The 6,000-nt window shown below is 41.7% G+C and overlaps 1 protein-coding gene across 2 annotated transcripts in view; it reads left to right on the top strand.

The window, feature by feature from the left end:
• Positions 1-1,173: 1,173 nt before the first annotated feature.
• The window catches only part of tjap1 (tight junction associated protein 1 (peripheral)), a 73,855-nt gene continuing 69,028 nt past the window's right edge, over positions 1,174-6,000 (top strand). For both annotated transcript variants that reach the window (XM_038960430.1, XM_038960429.1), the window contains exon 1: positions 1,174-1,515. The gene's annotated coding sequence lies outside the window, so the exon portion shown is untranslated. The remainder of the gene's footprint in view (positions 1,516-6,000) is intronic.

Raw genomic sequence — 6,000 nt, 5'->3', positions numbered from 1 at the left:
TGGAATGAGCAATCATTGATGAAGTTAACTGAACTGGTTTTCTGCTCTGAGGAGTGCTCATCTTTGCTCATGGAGCCACAAATGTGTCAACTAGGATCTGAGACTGCCACCTGCTGCTCAGCCTCTATGTGTAACACATCAGGAGCCCAGACGACCCTCACTGTGTTTACAATGGCAGCCCAATTCTGATCTTATTTTCACTAATTGGTCTTTTGACCAATCAGATCAGAAAAATATCTGGTGTGAAAAGGGCTGATGTGTCGTGTCAGTGGAAAAAATATCAGAATTGGGCAGCCTCTTTTCTCCCAACGCTTTGTTCTGGCTCATTTTGTCCAAAAAACAAAGATTCCTGCAGTAGCATACATTTCAGATATTACTTGAACTATTTGGGGATGTCCTATCCTGTAAATACAATTATGAATTATTGTTTTGTCTTCCACTTGGGATCAATGGTGAAGATGCATAAAGATGGAGAAATTCAGATATGATGCCATCGTTTCAGCATTATCTACAGAGTTTTTAAACTACAGCGCGCGACATGGTTCAATGAACCAACAAATCAGCAAAAACTACTTTTTAGTTTTTTCTAATTGCTGCTGTCTTGGAACTAGAATTGGGATCAGGTATACTGTGCTAATGCCCATACAAAAAAGAGTAACCATGGGTGTGACAAAACATGTATTTTTTTTACTGCTCTAATTAAGTTGGTAACCAGGTTATAATAGCATTAAGGCACCTCAGGGGTTTGTGGTATATGACCAATACACCACGGCTAAGGGCTGTTTCCAGGCACTCTGTGTTGTGCATGCTTAAGAACAGCCCTTAGCCATGGTATGTATATTGGCCATATCACATCCCCTCAGGCCTTATTGCTTAAATGGCCTATGTTGGGCAGTAGGCCTAATTTAATTGACATCATGAAGTAGATTATTGGGCACTTTGCTATAAACGTTTAACATTTAAACCTTTAACGCTTTAGCCTATTATTAAATTAATGTACTTCAATTGATATAAAAAAAAAGCACCTTCACTTATTATGTCTACCATGAAACTAGTGGCCTATGAAGTGCTGCAGCTAGCGCAAAGTTGGAAGAGCCCACCTGCCATCCCATTTCCAGAATATCATGAACGTCAGGACGCGCACTGCGTGGGGATTCCTAGGATTACCCAGCGTACCCCGCGGGTAAAGATGGCGATAGATGAAGAGGGTAGGAGATCAACTTTGGCCGTGAACAACCATAGCTGAATTTCGGTTTTATAGAGAATAAACCGTTTGTTATCGTTTGTGTAAGTGCTTAATGGTTAGGCACTTATATAATTGTCATTCGTGAGTCTAGTCTACGCAACGTGATCGAATAATTACAGCGCATGAGCTTCCTTCCTTGCGACCAAACTGCAGACAGCGTCCGTCCTAAGAAGAGCGGATAAAGTTTATTACGGATCTGACTCAGCCCTCTGACACTGATTTTTTAAAATTTATTATTTGGGGTAACTATAACAGCAGACATTAAACAGGTAAGATTTAAGTTTAGCTGTCTATATTTATAATAATCTAAACAAGCAAACGTTTGTAGATGTGTTATTTTTTAACAGAATTCGATACAATACCTTTTGAAGTGGGCCACAGAACCGAATTCGATGGGGATGTACTTTCGTTATCGCGTGACCGGTTAATCATGACAACAAATCGATGGCTTATTTTTATTAATTTTAGCTAAATTGTTAAGATAGATATCGGAGATATTTTGCATTTGTTTTAACTGGCTAAGTCATTTGCATCGACTGTGAATCATTGAGTCGGACATTGCCGCAGGCTATGTCGTGTGAGTAAGTATCGACAGAGGTGCCCGTTTGTATTTAAAGCCTACTCAATGTTTTTATGATTTGATCTGACCGATAAATCCACCGTTGACTGATATTGATGGCACTGAGGTAGTGGATTACGTTTTGCATCAGAAAACGTTTACGGTGTAAGAAACCAAACGAAGGTAAACGGAACGAAATGGGGAGGGACCTACTTGAATTTGTCCAATAGAAACTCGTTTGCTTAGTAATGTAAACGATTGACGAAACGTTTTGCAACCGAATCTGCATAATGAGTATGCCAGTATGCTGTCAATGCATCACTATCTCGATTGCTAAAGTAATATGGCCTCAGATTTGCTAACTCTGATTCGTCCATATCGTTTGATCTAAGCACCTGTCATTTTTCACTTTCAAGAAAACCTCATGAAATTCGAGGTCGGGTGACAATTCCTTCTTTAAAAGTTGAAATCAAAACTTGATATGGGTAGTTGACTAGACGCCCATTTAAAAAAAATCCATAATGACAAAATTGTTATACAATACTAAAAGCTTTTTTATTTATTTTTATTTTTACTTGAATCATGAGTCAATTCATGCAGTGTATAATGTGTTTTCTTACAATAAACCAACCGTGACAAGTGTTCAATGGTGTGACTGTCCCAGGTAAGGTAGTGAAACTTTAAACTTAAGTCAATTTAATGAAAAAATAAATAATATTCCCTTCACTTACTCTTTTATTTGTAACAAATGTATTTCAAGAAAGAATAGTCCCCCCCAGTCTATTCATGATATTTCCAAATAGTTTTGATTGCTTTTAGGGCCAACATTTAATCAATGTCCACTTAGTGTGACACAATTCTGTGATTTAAACAATGAACCAGCATTTGGGCACCATTGTGCTGTGCAGGATTCTGCAATAAGGAAGTACAGACATGGCTGGAGCACATGGCTTGAACACATTTGTAAGCTTTACATCAGAAATATTTATCAAAATATTGCACTTCTCTGCCATTGCCATAAAAGGGGTCTGTTTCTTAGTCCTTTGATGTGATGCCTTTTGAATTTATATATGCAAATAATTTGTACAATTAAGGAAAAAAAGCAATGAAAACATGTTGTGGTGAAATGTTAGGCTTACTGTTAACAATAAAGCCCAAAATGGACCAACAGTTTGAGATTTCCAACGGAGTGAGAGCTTTTTGTCCCCCTTACATGGAACCCAAACCAGCTGTGCGCGTGCGCCATCGTCCATACATTTATTTTGTTCACCTACACCAAACGCTATCACCAACACGCAGGTTAAAATATCAAAACAAACTCTGAACCAATGACATTAATTTGGGGACAGGTCAAAAAGCATTAAACATTTATGGCAATTTAGCTAGTTAGTTTGCACTTGCAAGCTAATTTGTCCTATTTAGCTAGCTTGCTTTTGCTAGCTAATTTGTCCTGGGATATAAACATTGAGTTGTTATTTTACCTGAAATGCACAAGGTCCTCTACTCCTGACAATTAATCCACAAATAAACCGGTCAACTGAATCGTTTCTAGTCATCTCTCCTCCTTCCAGGCAATTCATCTTTGAACTAACATGGTGATTGGCATCTAAACTGTCATAATATTACTACACTGACCAGCAACACAGTTTGTCTTTCAATCACCCACGTGGGTATAACCAACGAGGAGATGGCACGTGGGTACCTGCTTCTATAAACCAATGAGGAGATGGGAGAGGCAGGACTTGCAGCGCGATCTGCATCAGAAATAGAAAGGACTTCTATTTTAGCCCTTGGCAACACGAGCAGTGTGGGAGCAATAATTGAATAACACAGATTTCAAAATTTATTTTGCAACGCGCACACGACGTGAGCGGTGTGGTCAGCCTGTTAGTGTGACATGAAGATACTTAGCCCGTTAATAAACTTCTATAATGACATTTTTAAACTTATTGTTCATCAAATAACACTTATTTGCGTTAGACCTATTTGTATTCTGTTGCAATTTTTATCATTTTAAGTGGTTCTGAGTGAAATTTTATGTATTCATACTCCCACGCCTGGATTCTCACTCTCAGCAGGTGAACATTGTTTCAGCGTCCTCTGGGTCTGTCTCTGCCATCTGGGGAGGGTCTAGTTATTTTACCTGGCCGTAGTGATAGTGCAGACAGATATTGGGGTCTGGCTGTAGTACTTCCATTCCTGGTTCTCACTCTCTGTATTAGGACACACCGAGAGGATGGTCTATCATTCTCACTCCTGACCAATTGGAATACGTGATGCATCCTGGGAGGGCCCTCATCAACTGTGCCTCTTAGAGACTGTTCCCTCATGCTCTACCTGGTTGATCCTGCCATATTCTTTTCACAAAAAAAGATGAATCCATGCAAGTCTAAGTGCACATGGTCGGTACAGGGAATCTGTGAATGGCTCATTAAATCAGTTATGGTTCCATTGATCGCTCAGTTCTAGTGCTAAGACGTGCCAGCAAGTGCTGACCTTCGGGGACATGGGCAATTATCAGACCCAAAACCCATACGGGTTGCTATCGGGTTCCCCACCTGCTTTTGGTAATCCTTCGCAGCACTGGCGTCTCATTCGAATGTCTGCCTTATCAACTTTTGATGGTAGTTTCTGTGCCTACCATGGTGACCAGGGTTAACGGGGAATCAGGGTTCGATTCCGGATAGGCTGCCTGAGAAACGGCTACCACATCCAAGGAAGGCAGTGGGCATGCAAATTATTCACTCCCGACTCGGGGAGATAGTGACGAAAAATAACAATACAGGACTCTTTCAAGTCCCTGTAATTGGAATGAGTACACTTCAAATCGTATTACTGATGTTTAAAAAGCATTTTACAGTGGTCAGTAACTTCTGAAATTGTCATTGTTTTAGCCAATGGTGGAGACAGTATCCAACAGCCCTTGATCATGACTCTCAGTTCCATTACATTACACGAGTCATTGGACGAAGGCATCTTCTGTACAGTGAAGTTTTGTTATGAGCCTCGATGCTCAGTCTGAACATTAACATGCATACCGTTTTGTAAGCATAAGGACCTTTCATCAGTGAGAAATAATAATACTTTTAAAAATGTTTTAAATTGATACACACCGTGTTAGGATTAGTGTTCCCCCATGGCCATATCTCCATGTTACAGCGCCTGTTTACGGAAGACAAGATGCAACCACCTGTGCTAATTAGCTATCTAGCATGCTCCGAACACCTGTCCGAGTCTGTAATACCAACATGTTTTAAGCAGACCACCATAGTGCCTGTGCCCAAGATCACTAAGGTAACCTGCCTAAATGACTACCGACCTGTAGCATCACGTCTGGAGCCATGAAGTGCTTTGAAAGGCTGGTCATGGCTCACATCAACACCATTTTCCCAGAAACCCAAGACCCACTCCAATTTGTATACCGCCCTAACAGATCCACAGATGATGCAGTCTCTATTGCACTCCACACTGCCCTTTACCACCTGGACAAAAGGAACACCTACGTGAGAGTGCTATTCATTGACTACAGCTCAGCGTTCAATACCATAGTGCCCTCAAAGCTCATCAATAAGCTAAGGACCCTGGGACTAAACACCTCCCTCTGCAACTGGATCCTGGACTTCCTGATGGGCAGCTCCCAGGTGGTAAGGGTAGGTAACAACACATCTGCCACGCTGATCCTCAACACAAGGGCCCCTCAGAGGTGCGTGCTCAGTCCCCTCCTGTACTCCCTGTTCACTCATGACTGCACGGCCAGGCACGACTCCAACACCATCATTAAATTTGCCGATGACACAACAGTGGGAGGCCTGATCAACGATGAGACAGCCTATAGGGAGGTGGTCAGAGACCTGCCCGTGTGGTGCCAGGACAACAACCTCTCCCTCAACGTGCTCAAGACAAAGGAGATGATTGCGGACTACAGGAAAAAGAAGACCAAGCACGCCCCCATTCTCATTGACGGGGCTGCAGTGGAGCAGGTTGAGAGCTTCAAGTTCCTTGGTGTCCACATCACTAACAAACTAATATGGTCCAAGCACACCAAGACAGTTGTGAAAAGGGCATGACAAAACCTATCCCCCTCAGGAGACTGAAAAGATTTGGCATGGGTCCTCAGATCCTCAAAATGTTCTACAGCTGCACCATCGAGAGCATCCTGACTGGTTGCATCACTACCTGGTATGGCAACTGCTCG

Source organism: Salvelinus namaycush, chromosome 22 (genome assembly GCF_016432855.1).
Source record: "Salvelinus namaycush isolate Seneca chromosome 22, SaNama_1.0, whole genome shotgun sequence".
Lineage (NCBI taxonomy): Eukaryota > Metazoa > Chordata > Actinopteri > Salmoniformes > Salmonidae > Salvelinus > Salvelinus namaycush.
This window is presented reverse-complemented; position numbering and strand designations above follow the sequence as displayed.